The sequence below is a fragment of the Lactuca serriola genome, chromosome 4 (genome assembly GCF_051521515.1).
Source record: "Lactuca serriola cultivar US96UC23 chromosome 4, Lser_US96UC23_V15, whole genome shotgun sequence".
NCBI lineage: Eukaryota > Viridiplantae > Streptophyta > Magnoliopsida > Asterales > Asteraceae > Lactuca > Lactuca serriola.
The window spans coordinates 102554768-102575573 of NC_136411.1; the positions used below are offsets into that span (position 1 = coordinate 102554768).

At 33.9% G+C, this 20806-nt stretch overlaps 1 pseudogene; it reads right to left on the reverse strand.

Moving 5' to 3' along the window:
- Positions 1 to 553: 553 nt before the first annotated feature.
- Positions 554 to 1934, reverse strand: LOC145102198 (putative long-chain-alcohol O-fatty-acyltransferase 5 pseudogene; annotated as a pseudogene).
- Positions 1935 to 20806: the final 18872 nt, after the last annotated feature.

The window sequence follows — 20806 nt, forward strand, 5'->3', positions numbered from 1 at the left end:
TCTCTCTCTCTCTCTCTCTCTCTCTCTCTCTCTCTCTCTCTCTCTCTCTCTCTCTCTCTCTCTCTCTCTCTCTCTCTCTCTCTCTCTCTCTCTCTCTCTCTCTCTCTCTCTCTCTCTCTCTCTCTCTCTCTCTCTCTCTCTCTCTCTCTCTCTCAGTTAGTCAGTAACATTCTCAAACATTTCTTTTCCTTTCAATATTTTATAAAGTGATTAAAGCCCTTTTACTCACATCTATATTTGAATGGGCATTTCCAACGAAAGATTGATTTCAATGTTGTCATTAATATTTGAAAAAAAAACATTATTATTACCTTAAATCATGCTTGGATTTGCATCTTTTTCCAATAGAACGTGACTGGAATTTATTAACATGGAATAAAAGATATGACTGCTTACAGTCTTGTGTATGAACCTCACAACACAAGTCAATGTATAGTTCCCAAGATCTATTGAAATTTGGACTATCATTTTAATAGTAAACCACCTACTACACACTTATTAATAAATTTTAGATTTATTTCACATTTTATTTTCTCCACTCCGGTCCTTATCATGAATTGCAATTTGTAGAATCCATTTAATCAATACGTTAATACAAGAATCAAAACTATAGGAAGTAAAAGTGAAGTTCTCAAAAAACACAATATATTGCATCTTTGAACTGTTACATAAACAATTTATGCTTGAAGTCCTTATACCATTTGAAATTTGAAAGGCGATGCCATGGAACTACTCTTCTACTTAAAAAATACTGGCGTAGTTCGTACCACATCGGTCGCTAACTCGCTAACAGCCACGTAATCTTCAAATGCTCTTTCGATCATATTACACCTCGATAATTCTGGCAGAAACAACCAATAAGATGTTGCCAACACGAAAGCCAAAACTAATGGTCTCGATAGGTTATTGGGTAAACTCCATTTATATCTTGTAGCTTTCTTAATCACCACCTCGAGAACCAAACAAACCCCATGTAGAGCAAAGAAAAGCATCACCTCCCCAGTGGGCCATTCCCTAGTAAAGTAAAAGAATATTAGTTCATGCATGATGCCAGAAACCAAGAAGGTGGTGAGGATTGCTGGAACTGGGGCCCACAACCGACCAACCACGCCGATCGAGAGTATACGCATCGGTTCGTAAACGCTCGGATGAAGGATGCGGTTGACCATCACGTTCCACCTCCGTCCCCAAAAGTCCTGCAGGGATGTGGCAAGATAAGGCTCGTCAAACTGTTGGTCGAGCTCAACCTTGAGAAACAACCCGACTATGGTTGAGCTCAAAGCTACGAAGAGCTCAAGCATTAAGTAAACAATCAACCCGAAGACGCACCATGCCATCATCGGATGCACATCCTCTTTATGATGATGATAAAGATGAAGGCAAACGGCAAGAACTAGACCCTTCGTACCATAAGTGAATAAAGACGTTTTGTTGGGCTTGGAAAACCCTTTATCGGACTGAGTAACATCGATCGGGAAACAAGCCACTGCAAAGAACCGCAATAGTGTCATTGAAGGTGTTGAAAGGGGGCCCTTTTCGAAGGCGAAAAGAATCAGTTTGAAGTTTGCAAGCCATGAAATGTAGAAAGAAAAAGCTCCAATCATGTGAACGGAGGTTAGTGACAGAGGGATGAATAGAAAGACGACGACAACAGGGAGGATAGACAGGAATCTTAGAACACCTTTGCGAACAATCTTGCCTACAAAATAGCAATACCCAAGTGAAATAAGTGCACATAATGCTACCCTCATAAAGTTATGCACCTCCTCTTTCAACTCCATGTCCTCTAGATCTCTCTTTCTCTCTCTCTCTCTCAGTATGAAGCAGTCAGCGAAAGAAGAATCTCTCTCCAAAACACACAATATAGAATATGAAGCAGTCAGCGAAAGAAGAATGAAACAAGAAGCGTGTGGCACTTATGTTTTATGGTGGTCGATCATAGAAAATAAAATATGTTTTATACTACTATTAATATTGATAAGGTATAAGAAAAGATTGGTTTTTAGAACATAAAAAGGAAAATTTTAATTGGTAGGAACGTAAGAAATTTTTTATATACATATTTTCTTAGGAAAAAAATTAAATGAATCGTGATTCAAAAGTAAGATGATTCACAAGAAAAAAAATCTTTGAAAACACACTTTCATGATTAATTTTTAGATAAATCAAGAAAAAAAATTCACTTTTATGACAATTTTAATTAATATCAACAAAATCATCGTAAAAATGAATCATCGAAAAGTTTTTTCGGGAATTTTTTTTATGAATCATGTTATTATTGATTGATCTAATGATTTATTTGTTTTGTTCGCCAACAAGATAAGCCAAAAAAAGTTTCTTACCTTCCTATCAAAATAAATTTCTTACCGGATATATATATATATATATATATATATATATATATATATATATATATATATATATATATATATATATATATATATATATATATATATATATATACACACACACACAGAATTACGTATATACAATTCTTAAACATGAAAATACCATATTTGTCAAATGTAATTTCTAAGTATTATATTTATCTTTGATAAATATTAAAAATATCATATTTGCCGAAATACTTGATTTTAATCAATTTAGATTTTATTTTTTTATCAATTGATTATTAAACATTTATTATAAGTATAAGTTTAAAATATTATTATTCTCCTATTAAAATATAAACTACTTTATAAATCCGAATCCCATATACAAAGTCATTGATTACGAATTTTGTACCAAATCCTAAGTAATAAGTTGGTCTAATTATCCAAATAAGAAATCTTACCAAAACTAGGCATATCGAAAATAACTGAAATCCGTTCTATGCACCCGATCCGTTACGGATTTGGGTAGAATGGGTTGGGTAGAGCGGGTAACGAATATGAACATTCGGGTAATAGGTTAACCCGATAATAACATAGGTCGGGTTTTAGTTATGAATATTAATTTTTGGGTATACCCGAATACCCGAAATCGTTTATAAAATAATACATAGTATATTTAAATATTAGTATATCGCATATCCTATATATTATATAGAGTATTGGACTATTGGTAATAGGAGGCAGAAGCACGCTTGAAAAAAAAAATTATAACCCTTCACTTCTTCTTGATCGACACAAACAAACATAGGCATGTTTAATATTTCCTATTCCGAATTCCGATCCTCAAAGACGCAATTCTTAGCCTCCATCTTCGTTATAGGCAGAAAAATTCTCCTAATGCATATTCTCACTAGTCATCATGAACATACATTATACAATAGTAACAATGAAGTGGTGCAGCAGATTCTGGTTTAAATCTAATATAACCCAATAAGAGTTATTTAATCCAATAATAAACATGATAAATTGTTGTAGTTGAGATTACAATATAACCCAAAATTAGTTGGATTCAAAATATGTGTGCTAAACATGGGGTTAATTTCCTCAAGATTCAGCACACTAGAATGACATATGTATGCTCCTCAAAATACTCACATACCTTTGGCTTCTGTAACTTGAAATGAAATATTTTGCTACCCAATTTTTTATTAAACCAACCGAAATGCAAAAAAAAAAAAAAAAAAAAAGGAAACATTTTCTGGTATACCCGATAATTACCCGACCTGACCTAAAACTCGAATACCCGAAACCTGCAAACCCGAACTACAATATAGGTCGGGTATCGGGTATTATTGTTTTAAGGAAATACCCGTTCTACCCGAAACCCAAAAATTTTACCCGATCGACACCCCTAACAAAAACCGTGATCACAAAAGCTTCAAAAGACTTGAAAACCCAATTACCAATTTCGAATACACTTGATGATTATTGAAACGGGATGAAAAAAGTGATGATTAAATACCGATCTAATTATGGTCTTGATCAAAATTCAACAAACGCATATCTAGAAGGAATTGTCTTTTGGTTTAATTTAGGATTGTGATTACTTTCGTGAAAGTTATGAACTCCAATTAGTCTGTTGACTGTATCTATACAACCACAACTTCTGATTAATCTCTATTCTAATAAATGAATAGTTTTAATCTATTTTTGCTAAGTGTTACTCTAATACAACTCCTCATTAATATTGTATCATGTGTCATGTCAATATATTAAGCAGCTCATTTCAAAATTCAAATTTACATTTTCTAATTATATATTAAATTTAAAGTTATAATAACTTTAAAATTTTGATATATCTCTTAATTAATAATTTATTTAAAATGACTTATTTCAAATAACTGATTAATAATTATAAAATTTTAATTAATTTTATAACCATGATTCTCATGGGTTATAAACTAGTAAACCATAAATTATGGATTTAAATTTGATTTTTCTTTCTCCGACAAAAGAAATCTGGCGGTAGTTAATGATAACCTAAACTTATAGAAGAGGGTATAATTGTCAAATTATAAAACTAAAGATCTAAAAATATTATGTCATATTCAAAAATATTATTTTGGATAAATATGTTAAACGTTTATTAAAATAAATATGATATTTAAAAATTAAATCGGATAAATGCGATACTTTTTTACCAAACGTTTGAGCCCATTATTAAAAGGTTAATTAGATAAAAATAAATATAAAAAAAAAATTAAAAAATTAAAAAAAATAAAAAAAACCTCTTTTTCAAATATGTGCAGGTATTCCAAATTTTGATGCGCACATATTTACATAACATTTCATATCAGCATGTTTTTCAAATAAAGCATTTTCTTTTCAAGTTTAAAAAAAAAATGCTTGAAACCAACGAGTAAGGCCCCAAAATTGTTTTTGAAAAAAATCCAGACAAAAAGGTTTTTTTGGGTATGATGCTAAATTACTGTTTTATTTTGAAAATGGAATGATAGTTTATTAATGATTTTTTCCTAAATTATAGTAATTATAACAATCACAAATGAACAATTAATCACAAATTAATAATAATAACTTAAAAACCTAAAAAATTAATTATGTTCATATGTACACATTCATACAAAATAATACATGTTCATACACAATCATACATATTCATAATTGAACATTTATACAAAATAATAATTAAAACTATTTAAAACCTATTTTCATCAAAGAACATATGTTTATAAGCCTACAAAATTAATCATATTCATATGTGAACATCTACAAAAGTTATAACCATCACAAAAGAACATTTATTTATAAATAAATATCTATTCAAAAAATTGAAAATTTATCATGTTTAAACATGTTCATAAGTGAATATTCATAGACATTTATGTTCATAATTGAACATTTATATAAAATCATAAATGTTCATTAATGAAGATTTATACAAAATCATGAGTAAAACTATTGTTAGACATATGTTGATAAATAAACAATGTTCATATATTAACATATGTAAAATCAATTGTTGTACAATTGATAATAACATTACATATCAATCTATATTTTTATATGAACATATGTTAATATATGAACATGTTTACTTCATAACGAGTGTTGTGATAGGAACTTGATCCTTGTCCAATCTTGTTGAAGATGAGAGGACTGTGCAAGGTGGATTGATCGTTTTTATGACTAAATGATCTCTTTATTGGTAGATTCATCTCTAATGCACCTTTTAAAGAACCCATAAAATAAAAGGGCATTATGTCATGTTCATTGACAGCATGCATAATTTGCAATTCATCATGGAAAATTATAAAAATTACATGTATATATGTATTGTTTATTATCCAACTTGCATGGGGTATCCTACAGGAAAGGAGCGCACTTTATGCTTTTTTACTAAAGGTTTGATTTGTTATCAATCTCTTTATCTCCTGTGATTCTTTTGCATAACAACTACTATTTTTTACACATTTAAAACAAGCAAACCAAAGTAAAAGAGGGAGGAAGTCGTCAAAGTTACTCATGAATTTTATGTATGAAGCATGATATCGTTGTGCTCTTCTTTTAAATTTGATAATTTATGCTCAAAATTGATCACAGTTGGATAGAAATTTGATAGTCTGATAATATTCTTGAGTTAAACTGATACATATAGTAAGAATAAGACATATATAATAAATAACATATATGGATTTGGTTAAGGTTGGTGACCAATATGATCGATCAAAACCTAGGTTAAATGGAGTTGAGACAGAAGAAATAAAACCAAATGCAATAGATACTCATAAGAAAATGCATATTCGTACTACAACATTAAGAGAATTAATACCTTGTAGCCGAAAGTAGTTGTAGTTTTAGATCAATTTGCATCACGTGTTGCTCCATGGTTGCGGGGAAGGGGGAGGGTGACGGTGATGGATGTGGGGAACTAAGATGGTGGCATTGGAGGTCTTTTGCATGGTGTGGGTAACATGTTTTTTTAGGATCAATGGAGATGGCTTTTGTTGGTGATTTGTTATCATCAATGTTATTTAAGTGTAATAGCGATTACTTTGTTGACTAAAATGATCTTGATAAATATTAAACAAGTAATGAAGGTGTGGAGTACACACTTGTTTAAGTTTGATCAAGTATTAAAGTATACTGTCACTTAGGGGCGAAGCCCCTGAACGAACGGGGGTCCGGGGGCAGCGCCCCTGGGAGCGGGGTCCAAGGGGCAGAGCCCCTGGCTTTTATTTGGGTTGTATTGCTATATTAAAAATACATCAGAAAATCCAAATTTTGAATATTTGACCCGTTTTGACTTTGAATTGATCTTTATACAAAACCCGGATTTATGACAGTTTTTACTGTTGAGAAAAACTGTTATATGACAGTTTTGACAGTTTTTCGGATAAGGCAGGTTTATTACCAATTTTAGTCACTTTTCTGGTACTCACGAAATTACATCATCTCAATCTCCCTTTCTTTTCTCTCTGATTTTATCTGAGTCTTATCCAATTGAGGATTTGGGAGTGCCACCCAAATACTTCGATTTGAAAGTGATTACCATGATTCTCAGATTTCCAAGTGCCACTAAACCATATTTCTAACAACTTTGATCGAAGAGGATGGGGGAGATATTTCAATACGATGATGAATGAAGAATGAATCCTCGTCAGTTTTTTATGTAACTATATCCCAATTTTAATTCGTTTATTCTAGGAAAAAATAGAGAAAATAGGAGATAAATAGAAACATGACATTTTTAAATTAAATTTATTTAATACTAGAGAAACTCTATTATACCCCTAGATGTATGTGATTCTATATATAAGGGTGCACAATTTCACTGCAACCTTTTAATTTAAACCATTCATTCAATAATCCTTGTGTTATAAGTATGGTTTTATGATTGTATGACTTTTGATGGTTCTATAAAGATCATTCTATAAAGAATATGAGAACAAATATGGGGCACTTCAATCTTTCAACTAAAAATCATAAATAATATTAATATAAATAAAAAACGGTTAAAAACTCACTCTAGTACTTATCCCACAACCCAGACCACCTATGTTATAAATTTCTTTTATTTCTCGCTTTCTATCTATTTATCTTTCTCTACCAATTCTCTCATCTTATCATTAGATGAGAGAACCACTATCTTGATCATCAGACCATCACTAGAACCACCGCCTACCAAAACTACCACATTGTGGCCTCTTTGTTATCTTCAGATTGGTTTGTCGCCACACATCTATTTATTTCTACTCATCCCTTATTTGGAAACCACCTACATCTGCCTTTCCTCTACCTGAATGACCATCCTACACCTATCATGTTCCTAAATCGCCTCTCTCCGATAGATCTGACAAAAAAGTCATTGGATTTGATGCAAAATGGCACCAATATCTTCGTTCTGAAGCACCGGGGGATGGTAGGTGGTGGGTGGTGGGTGGTTATGGTACTGAGTAGTGAGTGGTAGGTGGTCTTGGGTGATCATGGTTGTTGGATGGTTGGAGGTAGTTGGTAGTCGATGATGGTGAGTGGATGTGGTAGTGGTGGGTGGTGGATGATGGTAATGGATAGTGGGTAGGCGGTGGTGAGGATGTTGGTCCTGGTGGTGGTGCATGGTGCATGGTTTAATCTTTTTTAATTGTTTTTAGATTTAAATAATAATTATTTTATGATTTTAATAAAAAAAATTAAGTAAATCAGATATGTTCTCACAATCTCAATTTTATAATTGTTATTATTTAAACCTCGCTATCAAAGATTATATTATCCGCTACATAGTTTAAGTGTATTTGATGCATAGAAAACCTATATATATATATATATATATATATATATATATATATATATATATATATATATGTGTGTGTGTGTGTGTGTGTGTGTATGTGTGTGTGTACATGCAATCTACGATCTAAGTTTCGTACTAATTACAACTATCTTATGAAAACATAAACATAAAAGAAGAACCACACACGTATCATGCATTCAATAACCTTTTAGTTTGCGCCCTTGTGTATGCCACCTTGTTTTGGATGAAAATGATCCAAACTAGAATCTCTCGCTTGCTTCACACCCACTGAACTTAATACATCAGAAACAAACAGAAAAAGGAGGGGTCAAAATCTAAGTGAGTTTTTCCACAAGAATGGAAGGGAGAAGATGCAGAAAACTTAAAGCCAATGAACAAGGAATAATAAAATCCATAACACTCTATTTATAGCCTTGGATATCTTCATAGGTTTCATCCTCCAATCCATATAGGATGGGATGATATTTTTCAAATCTTCCTTATCTCATAAGGAAATTTCATCCACCCTATTTCTCATAGGGTTCTAGAATGTTACTGGTTAATAAACTATTGATTAATTAGTATTCATCCCTTTAGTTGATTAAATGGATAATTAATTCCCATATTATTTTCCAGTTAGTTTCTAATTAATTATTAAACTATAATAAAGAAACCAATTATTCCTTCTTATTGATTCTACTTAATTTAAGTCTTTGAAAGAAACCCAAGAGGACCCTGCTATTATTATCAATATTTAATGACCTTGGACACTCTTTCCAGCAGTCTTCCATTTGGAAAAGTTATCAACTATATCAGGATCAATACTTCTCCAACAATCAACATAGAGAATGTCATTCAATGCATCTGCCAAACTTTGATCTAATCAACTTCAACCTTAATATAAGGGATTAACATTTCCTTCATTCTTCAATATATTTGTATGAATTCAACAAATGGATAATCCTCAATCTCATAATTCAATATTATGTTTCCAGGTAAAGATTTGAGACAACTACATCTGACTATTGAATTGAACACATCACTTCAAGTCAGGACCCAGCAAGGTACTTAAGATTTCATCACCAAATCATCGAGGGGCCCATAGATATCACTTCTCTAGTAAAGGAAAAAGGAATGGATAAAATTTGACTACATGGTTTTGTCTGCTTCATTATATCATACATGGACATGCCCTTTATCGCTACTAGTTATAGATAACATTAGGGTAAGCGAATACATAATAGAATCATAGAGCAAAACTCCACATGTATCTCAGTTTGAAGAATAGATGATATTATCGTCTTAGAATTACTCGTGCATATATCCATGAGGTAATCTCTAAGCGCATGTTGCTCCAATACATAATTCTCTAAAGTAATCATGAGTGTGAGCTCAATCTCTATGCTATGTCTAATCACTATGGCCAATCCACTAATACTCATGGCTGTCTTGAATCACTGCATACTTCCAAAAGCATGAACAACTATGGAAGTTTGAGTAAATTAATACTCGGGAAGTGGGTTCCAAACATGGAAAAGTGAGACACAACAATAAATTAACATAAATGATAGCATCACAAGCACTTTATTAAGTTTCCATAAAATAAACATCAATTCGGTTACAATTCATACTACTATATGTTTCTCGAACTTAATCAAACAAGTGTAGAAGATATTGATGGGTTTTAGCCATAAGAACTTTCCTATGTGTGCATGCAAAACCCTAATGCTTGGATCTAGGTTTTCTAATTAAACATGCTTTGAATCCAAGACTTCTAATGACTAATTAGGTTTAAGAACAATACAAAAACAGATCTAGAATCATACCTTTGAATCTCTTGTTTGATCTCGTTGTCTTGGAGCTCTAGAGTCACAATTGTAACTCCTCTAATGGCTTACAAACACCAAATAACAAGGAGGATGATTTGAGAGAGAGGAGAGGGGAGGAAATTCGGCCAGGGATTCTTTATTCTTAATGAAGTGTCGAATTCCATTTGCCATAGGGTCTATTTATACTTGTAGAATCCTTAAGGGTTACAGCTTAAACCCTAGATGGATAATCTTCTCTTAAAGCAATCCATATCCTTTCCTTAGATAACCTTGGACGATTTTAAGCTATCATTAGCTTCTAGAATTCGTCCATCCTTTATCCAATAAGGATTTACAGTCTAAAGTTTAACTATCAAACAATTGACAGTTTATACCCTCTTATTTAATTAATCTCTTTAAGTCACCAAATTAATACCAATTAATTTATGACTTATATTAATCAAATAATAATATTATTATTCCTCATATTATTCTCATAATATATTAATAATATTTATTCTCTCTTAATAAATCATCCTATCAAGTTGCTATGGTGAAGGCAACCCAAAAGGACCATGCACAATCGAGTTAAATACTTTCCTAATATAGTTGCAGCCTTAGAAATTATTCCAACAGTCTCCCACTTGGATATGTCTAGTAACTATATGCACAAGTACAATTTGATTTGCAATCGTAGCTCTCAAAGACGCTGTCAAACTCTGATCTAATCAATTTTGTCCTTCAGATAAGGGATCGTACAATCCTCTGTTAGATATCATGCTGACAATTCTATGGAATGATTAGTCAAGCATTTAGGTTTCTCAATCTTTGATTTATTTGACATAGAACTTAATCGAACACACCAATTCAGTTCTGACCGGGCCCGACACATAAGTCAAATCAAATCATCGAGCGGCCGAGATATCGCTTTTACCTACTTAGGATAAAAGTTACAGATAAACTCCGACTTATATGCATTTACTTATTCATTAACCAACTATACACAACAATGCATTTTATAATACCGAGTTACTGATGCGTTTTCGCATTATCAATGTACAATCAATTAACAAATAACAAACCATATATCTAGGTTTTAAGACTATATGATATTATCGTCTTGCGATCACCCTTTTACATCATATTCCATAAGGTGATTCCAGCAAGCGCGGGTTTGTTCCAATGCTCAAAACCAGTTTATAAGCACTAATGAACGTCGCAGCAATCTTTTGCTATGTCTAATACCATTTAGACAATCTACGCACCAATTCACGACAATCTTCATTCATATCTACTTCCAACATATGAACGATTGTGGACAATTTGAATAATTCGATTATTCTTAATAAACTCAATTATTCTGGAAGTCAAAACATGCAAAATGAAACAATAGTTAAACAATCAACGTAAGATAGTAACATTACTCATAAATAAAACTCCTTTATTTAATCATCAAATGTTAATTACATTTACCTATTATACGTTTCTACTACTATCTAATCTATGCTAATATCATCCTTTAGCCCAATACTCCTAGCATGCTGCAAGTGCTTAACCCTGCTCAGTCCCTTCGTAAGCGGATCTGCTGGGTTATCTTCTGATGATATCCTCTTCACTACGAGTTGTCCTTCTTCTACACGATGTCTAATAAAGTGATATTTTCTGTCGATATTTCTTGATCTACCATGATCCCTCGGTTCCTTGGTCAAGGCAACCGCTCCTTCATTATCACAAAAAATCTCCATGGGCTCCTTTATGGCAGGTATAACTCCAAGATCACCGATGAAGTTCTTCAGCCATATTGCCTCCTTCGATGCTTCGCTCGCTACAATGTACTCTGATTCGCACGTTGAATCAGCTACGGTTTCCTGCTTAAAACTTTTCCAAGTCACTTCTCCTCCATTCAGGGTAAAGACCCAGCCCGACTGCAAACGGTAGTTGTCCCTGTCGGTCTGAAAACTGGCGTCACTATACCCTCGCACCTTCAAGTCATCACTCCCTCCGAGGACTAAGAACCATTCCTTCGTCCTCCGAAGGTACTAAAGGATATTCTTCACCGCAATCCAATGGGCTTTGCCAGGGTTCCCTTGATATCTACTAACCATGCTCAAAGCAAAGGCTACATCAGGGCGAGTACAAGTCATAGTGTACATGATTGAGCCAACTGCGGGAGCATATGGTACTTGGCTCATTTCTGCTATTTCAGCTTCGGTACTCGGACTTTGAGTCTTACTCAATTTGGCATTACTTTGTATCGGTAATTCTCCCTTCTTAGAGTTTTCCATACTAAAATGTTTTAGTACCTTCTCTAAATAAGTGTTCTGACTAAGTCCTATTAGTCTCTTACTTCTTTCTCTTACTATCCTTATTCCCAAAATGTAAGAAGCCTCTCTGAGGTCCTTCATAGCGAAGCACTTCCCGAGCCAGGACTTAACCTCCTGTAGAGTCGGGATGTCGTTTCCTATGAGCAATATTTCATCAACATATAGAACGAGGAAGCTAACTATACTCCCACTGGCTTTGACATATACACAAGATTCATCTTCGCTTCGTACAAATCCAAACTCTTTGACTTTCTCATTGAAGCAAAGATTCCATCTGCGAGACGCTTGCTTAAGTCCATAAATGGACTTCTCAAGCTTACACACTCTATTCGGATGCTTCGGATCCACAAACCCCTCTGGCTGAGCCATGTAAACATCCTTAGCCAACTTTCCGTTAAGGAAAGCGGTCTTGACATCCATTTGCCAAATCTCATAATCATGAAATGCGGCAATCGCTAGCATCACTCTAATAGATTTTATCTTCGCAATTGGTGAGAAGGTCTCATCATAGTCAACTCTGGGAGTTTGAGTAAAGCCCTTCGCGACCAATCACGCTTTATATGTGTGTACATTTCCTTCCACATCGGTCTTCTTCTTGAAGATCCATTTGCACCCAACGATCTTACATCCGGGCACATTATCAACCAAATTCCAAACTTGGTTATCATACATGGATTGGATCTCGCTATCCATTGCCTCTTTCCACTTTTCAGACTCCGGGCCTACCATGGCTTCCTTATAGCTATTAGGTTCATCAAGATTTATTAGTGTACCATCACTAATATACGTGTCCCCTTCGGTAGTAATATGAAAACCATAAAAATGGGGTTGAACTCTAACTCTATCGGAACGTCTAAGAGGTAAGGATTCGTCAATCGGTTCAGCCGGAGTTTCCTCCTCGGGTTGAGTGCCAGCGGTAGAGGTTCCTTCATCTATCGACTCTTGAATCTCTTCAAGTTCGATTTGCCTCCCACTGTCTCCTTGGCTTATGAGTTCTCGCTCTCGGAAAACTCCTCTCCTCGCAACGAAGACAACATTGTCCTTCGGTCTATAAAAGAGATATCCAAAGGATTTCTGCGGGTAGCCGATGAAAATACATCGCTCACTTCTAGGTTCAAGCTTGTCGTGAGTATCTCGTCTTACGAAAGCCTCGCAACCCCAAACCTTGATATGTGCTAACGAGGGAGCTTTCCCTGTCCACATCTCGTGAGGTGTTTTGGCAACCTTCTTAGTAGGGACTCGGGTAAGGATATGGGCGGCAGTCTCTAAGGCATACCCCTAAAAGGAGATTGATAGTGAAGCACGACTCATCATAGAGCGAACCATATCCAATAAGGTTCGATTACGCCTTTCTGCCACACCATTCAATTGTGGTGTCCTATGTGGCGTCAATTTTGAAACTATTCCACACTCTTTGAGATAATCGTGGAATTCAAGACTTAGGTACTCTCCTCCTCGATCGGATCGAAGCATCTTGATTTTCCTTCCCAATTGATTCTCCACTTCATTCTATTATTCTTTGAACTTTTCAAAAGTTTCTGACTTTTGCTTGATTAAATAGATATACCCATATCTACTATAATCATCGGTAAAAGTCACGTAGAAGCGGTTCCCATCCTTCGTGGTTGATCTAAACGGTCCACATACATCGGTATGTATTAGGTCCAATAGACCCTCACCCCTTTCGCATGTACTTGTGAATGGTGACTTGGTCATCTTTCCAAGTAAATAAGACTCACACGTGTCATCTTCCCTAAGGTCGAATGACTCCAACACTCCATCCTTTTGGAGTTGGGCTATGCGTTTCATGTTGACATGTCCAAGACGACAGTGCCACAAGGATGCTCTATCCATACTATTGGAAGAATCTATGTTTAAAACATCATTTCCTAAATTATCAACAATCATAACAGTTTCATATATTCCATTACATGGTATAGCTTCAAAATAAAAGACACCATTTAGATAAGCTAAAATAGAACCATTCTCATTATTAAAGGAAAATCTAAAACCTTGTCTAAACAAACCATGAAATGAAATGATGTTTCTAGCCATTTCTGGTGAATAGTAACAATTGTTCAAATCTAAACATAAATTGTTCCTAAGCACTAAAGAATACACTCCAATCTTGGTCACAGGCGACGATGTTATGTTCCCCATGATTAGATTGATCCTTCCTTGCTCCACATCCCTACTTCTTCTTAGTCCCTGCACATTAGAGCAAATGTGATAACCACAACCGGTATCAAGAACCCAAGAAATAGCATGATTAAAATCGTTAGATTTAATTGTGTATATACCTGCGAAAGATGGCTTGATCTTTCCTTCTTTGATAGCTTGCAAGTACTCTGGGCAGCTTCTCTTCCAATGTCCTATCTTATGGCAATGGTGGCACTCTCCCTCCTTTGGGTTAGGGCATGGCTTAGCAGGATCAACTTTGGTCCCACTAGAAGAGGCATCATCTCGGGCTTTAACCTTGCGATACTTCTTAGACGAGGCCTTCCTCTTCTTTCCCTTTCCTTGACCAATAGCCAAGACAGGAGCAGCAGGCGGATTGGGAGTTGGTGCAACAGACTTGTCTTTGAAGTTGCTCTCAACGGCCCTCAAGAGACCTTGGAGTTTGCTTTGGGTGACCTCCTCTTTGTTCATGTGGTAGGTCATCCTAAATTGATTGTAGCTCGGAGGCAAAGTGTGAAGCACCATGTCGATCGCCAAATGTTCCCCAAAGTCAACGTTTAACTTGCGAAGGCGGTCGACATACCTTTTCATCTTTTGTAGGTGCACGGTAAGAGATTCTCCATGACCCATCTTAGCGGAAATCATGTTAGTGAAAATCTCATAATGCTCTTGTCTCGCATTTTGGTGATATCTCTCCAATAAGTCTTGATGCATCTCGTACGGGTACATGTCCTCATAGGACTTCTGGAATTCGGAGTTCATGGTGGCTATCATGATGCAATGTACCTTCGTTGCATCACGCTCATGTGTTTCAAAAGCGGTCATTTCAGCCGGAGTAGCGATTTCAGGGTTGATTTTCTCGAGCTTCTCATCGAGGACATACTCCTTATCCTCATAGCGAGCAATGGTGTGAATGTATCTTATCCATTCGCTAAAGTTCGTCCCATCGAAAGTAACCTTTTGACAAAGGCTCATCAATGTGAAAGAACTAGCATCAGCGTTGTTTGCGTTCGACATCTACAAATAGAAAGGACAAAGATAGATTAGATTATGAATCCCTAATTATCACCCAATAAGAAAATTAGGGCTAGGATCCAACAACAATATTTACATATTAGAAAAGGGATGCCGTAATCTAACATGCAAATAATATGAAGGTAAGTGAATGACGATTCACTAATTCTCCACCATAAAAAAAAAATTAACTAGAAGATCTAAATGTATTGAGAATTCCTAGGTTCGGATGAGATTCATTGAAACTATTCAATGGCATGTTTAAATCTCGATATGCCTCTCTTGGTTGTGACTGGGATATCGAGGATCACAAAGCGGGTGTGAATTGCCATGCAAATTCACATGGTGCCTTCATTGTAACGATCACCTATTCGATGTGCCGGTAAACCACACACGCTCCATCGAACTATGATAAACAATGAATCACCATTTGCCACCTTTGCTTAGAACCAATTAGTGTGCCGGTAAAGTGTAATTTCATGGGATTGCATCAATTCACTTTTCCTAAAGTAACTAAGATTGGGAAATTTTAAAATATGTGTAGTTACTTTGTATTTCCTATTATACTTTTAATGAGAGGATGAGGTTGCCCTATCCTACCCGTTCAGCTAACGACCCTCCACCGATCAAGCAAGCGGTGGGTGTGAGTGTACACCCATTAAGCGCCATTTTATAGGCTGCAACCTTATACCCACCTTATAGATCGGCTTCGTGAATGAGGCCTACTAACGGTAAGACTAGCATTTTAGTTATACATATATATATATATATATATATATATATATATATATTAATCTTGTAATATTATATTAGTATAGGGTTGCATTTTAAACTTTTAAAAACTTAGGGTTTGAAATTTAAATTGTCTAAATTAAAACTTTTAATCACAAAACATAAATTTCAAAACTTGAGGACAAGTTTTAAACATTTAAAACATGGAGGATCAAATAACAAATAATTCTAACTAACAATTAATTTCCTAATTATCTATATTTGATTTATTCAAGATTTCTTGCAAGATAATTACCAATTTAATCAAAATAATTAATTAATTACCATATAAGGAAATTAAATATTTTATTTGTTGATAAATATCTTTAATTAGATCAAGATTATAGTCATATATATCAAAAAAATCGGATTAGGGTTGATCTAATATGATTAAGGTAAGTTTCCATAAGATAATCATGAAGAAATCCCGAATCTAGCCAGTCCTGACGCTTGGACTCGCCGAGTGCACCAAGGGACTCGCCGAGTCAGGCCAACTCGCCGAGTCCACTATGGAACTCACCGAGTCCATGACTCAAAAACACAAAAATCGAATTTTGCAGTTAAGTTTCAAACAAACAAGCAACAATTTAATAGAAACCAAACCAGGCTCTGATACCACTGATGGGTTTTAGCCATAAGAACTTTCCTATGTGTGCATGCAAAACCCTAATGCTTGGATCTAGGTTTTCTAATTAAACATGCTTTGAATCCAAGACTTCTAATGACTAATTAGGTTTAAGAACAATACAAAAACAGATCTAGAATCATACCTTTGAATCTTTTGTTTGATCTTGTTGTCTTGGAGCTCTAGAGTCACAATTGTAACTCCTCCAATGGCTTACAAACACCAAATAGCAAGGACGATGATTTGAGAGAGAGGAGATGGGAGGAAATTCGTCCATGGATTCTTTATTCTTACTGAAGTGTCGAATTCCCTTTGCCATAGGGTCTATTTATACTTGTAGACTCCTTAAGGGTTACAACTTAAACCCTAGTTGGATAATCTTCTCTTAAAGCAATCCATATCCTTTCCTTAGATAACCTTGGACGATTTTAAGCTATCCTTAGCTTCTAGAATTCGTCCATCCTTTGTCCAATAAGGATTTACAGTCTAAAGTTTAACTATCAAACAATTGACAGTTTATACCCTCTTATTTAATTAATCTCTTTAAGTCACCAAATTAATACCAATTAATTTATGACTTATATTAATCAAATAATAATATTATTATTCCTCATATTATTCTCATAATATATTAATAATATTTATTTTGTCTTAATAAATTATCCTATCAAGTTGCTATGGTGAAGGCAACCCAAAAGGACCATGCACAATCGGGTCAAATACTTGCCTAATATAGTTGCAGCCTTAGACACTATTCCAACAGATATTATGTTGCGTTATGGGCCTATGTTATTTATTATATTTTGTATTCACGGGTTGGGCCTGTCCAACTGTGTTTGAGATTCTAGGGTTTAGTATATAAGGTGCATGCATGCACTCTTATCATTAATGCTTTTCTTAATTATCTCATTTATTGTTCTGTAAACCCTAGAGCACCTCTATAGTGGAAGTTCTTAATCAAGCTCTGCTGAGGTGTGACTATATTTTAATCATTCGACATACAGATTGATTCATTGATTGTTCTTGTGTCTATTGTTTTTGTTTATTTACTTGTTTAAGATCTATCGATCTAAAGAGTTTTTAACTCATCAACTAGAAACTAAACAAATACAAAATGTCATCAATAAATGTTATGCTTATTGATCTAGTATGACTATAATGATTGACCCTTGATAATGGCTTCATAAATGGATCGACTGGATTCTCCTCCAACGACACTATGTTCATGACACGGTGGTTGGATTAAGGTATCTAAGGTCTTAACTAAATTCGTATAATCTTAGTGAATAAAAGTAAAGTCCTTTTTCGATTGCCATCATAACCAGAAATAACTGGAACTGATATTAGGAAAGTGATAAAATGATTTGTTAATATATTAATTATATGATCAATATATTAATTAGAAATTTTTAATAATTAATTTTGTTATTAAGAAATTGTTTGAATTAATTAATTTTTAATCAGAAGTAACATGTAACTAATTTGGGATTAATTGGAATTAATTAAAAGTGCAAGTGGTGAATTATAATTTTTCAATAGTTGAATTAAAGAAGCAATTCTAGAACCTCCCATAGTAGGGACCGTTTTAAAGGAGCTTCTAAGTTTTTTGTAATCCTCCTGATAGCTGATAAGGAAAGGATTTGATATGGGAATTAAATCTAATATGTAATTGTATAAAATATCGATTTATTTGCAAGCTACGTAAGCTATAAATAGGACCCCTTGACCTTGCATTTTCGTTACCAGCCTTACAAGGAAGATGAAATCTGATTTTCATCTTGTCTCCTCTCACCTCTTCAAGTTCTAGTGTTCTAGGGTCTTAGGTGTGAAACATCAGAGACATTCACACTGTTGGATGTTAATTTTCCATGGAACATTTAAAGACCTCAAGAGTTAATATATTAAAATATACCAAAAGGTATGTATTTTAATCTAGTATTTTTTTATTATGCCTAGATTATATCAGTTTTTCATAGTATGTTCTTATAATGAGAAAATGCCATAGAACCTTAGGTTACATGTGTCCATAAAATTATTTATGAGAAATTCCTCTGTGCAAATATGATTTATTGTAATCTAGAAAATCCATCAGTGGTATCAAAGCATTTGATTTTCTATTATATGTGTATTGGTGAAAATTTGGAAAAACTGAAAATCAAAAAAACATGTTAATCGAAAGCATGTTACCTAAAATCTAAACATTTCAACTAGGTAATTTGATGAATCCTAAATTCGAAATTAAAGGAATAAGAATTAATATTATTTAATTAATTGTTTAATTTATAAAAGATTTAATTTTAATTAATTAAAATTTTAATTAAAGATAATTTCTAAATCTTAAATGGTTTAAATATTAATTAATTAAAGGTTAATTAAGATAACTAAATTCAAACCTTGTATTATTAAAAGGTTTTAAAATACAACTTTACATATATTTATAAGAGTTATAATATTATATGTATAACATAAATCAGTCAAATCTAAGGTAAGTCTTATTTATGAAGCCACACTATAAGAGATGTATAAGAAAACAACATATAAAATGACCGTTGAATGAGTGTTTTTTTTACCAACCTCTTCTTTGTGTGGTGGAGCTTCGTTATCCGAAAGGTTTGGTAGGACACTAATCACATTAAAAGTATAATGTAAAAGTACTAGAACATTCTACAAAATCTCACTCTGGGTACTTAGGAAATATGTGAAATTGTATGCTAATCCATGAAAATGCACATTTTTTTGTGAGTCGTTAGTGGAGCGTGTGTGGTTAACCATCACACTAATTTGTGACTAAAAAGATAAAATGATGGCACAAACTCGAAGTTTATGGTTGTTGATGGAGTGTGTGCGGTTAACCGTCACGTTAATGTGAGATTGTAAACGACATCAAGGGTGTCGCACGGGTTTGCTTGGTTATTCACATGTTGTTTCTGATTATCGACATCCTAGTCACAAATTGAAGAGTGTAATCCGAAATTAGCATGCCATGGATTGTTTAATTAATCTTAAAATATCTAGGAGTTTCATTGCGATTGAAATTTGTAAAGTGCTTTACCTACCTAAAATAGATTTGTGATGTGATTACGACATCCATCTTCATATTACGAATCGTATTTCTGGATCCGATACTTAAATTAATATTGGGTTAATTATCAAGGATTGAATCAACTTCATTAAACTTTCTCCTTTTGGTGAAACGAAATTCCTCTCCCACCTCCTCGAATAATTTTTAATTCTACATTCTATATGTTCTCCATTGGGAATTGCTCGTTTGTTATAGAATCTTCCTTGAAAGGAAAGATGTCCTCGATGAGCATGTCCTTCAAATCAATAATAGGTAAATTTTGAAGTAATTGTTATTCCTACAATCATGTAGATTTGTCAAAATATGTCCTCGACATTCCAAAATGATTTTTTTTTGAACATGTGAGCATATGAAATGAATTTGTAATTAAGTGGAATATTTCACCAAAAGTAAATTTAGGGGTGATTTGAAAATCGTCAAAAGTTCTTAATTGCATTTGAATTGAAGAAAATAGTTTTGTATGTAATCATTGAGAGCTACATACACAAATTCAAGAATCCTAATGTTACACTTGACAAGAGCCTTGCAATAGATATTGTGCTTGGATCTTTCATTAGTTCTTATGATAATTGCGACTTGATTTAACATATGAATAGTATGGAGAAAAACATTAATGGAATTCTTAAATTTTCTGCAAACTGAGGAAACTAAAAAAGAATTAGATTTCTTATGCGATTCTGGTTATCGTCTTTCTGAATGTTCTTGGAAAGAAGAGGAAACGTTCGAATCCTAAATGGAAAGGAATGGTTTCGGCCGAAAATTGTCATTATAATGGAATGGAATTGGTGTGTTATCTATTCCCGAAAATCATGATTCAAAAGATGTAACTTCTGATTAATGAAATGACAACCATCATAGGAAA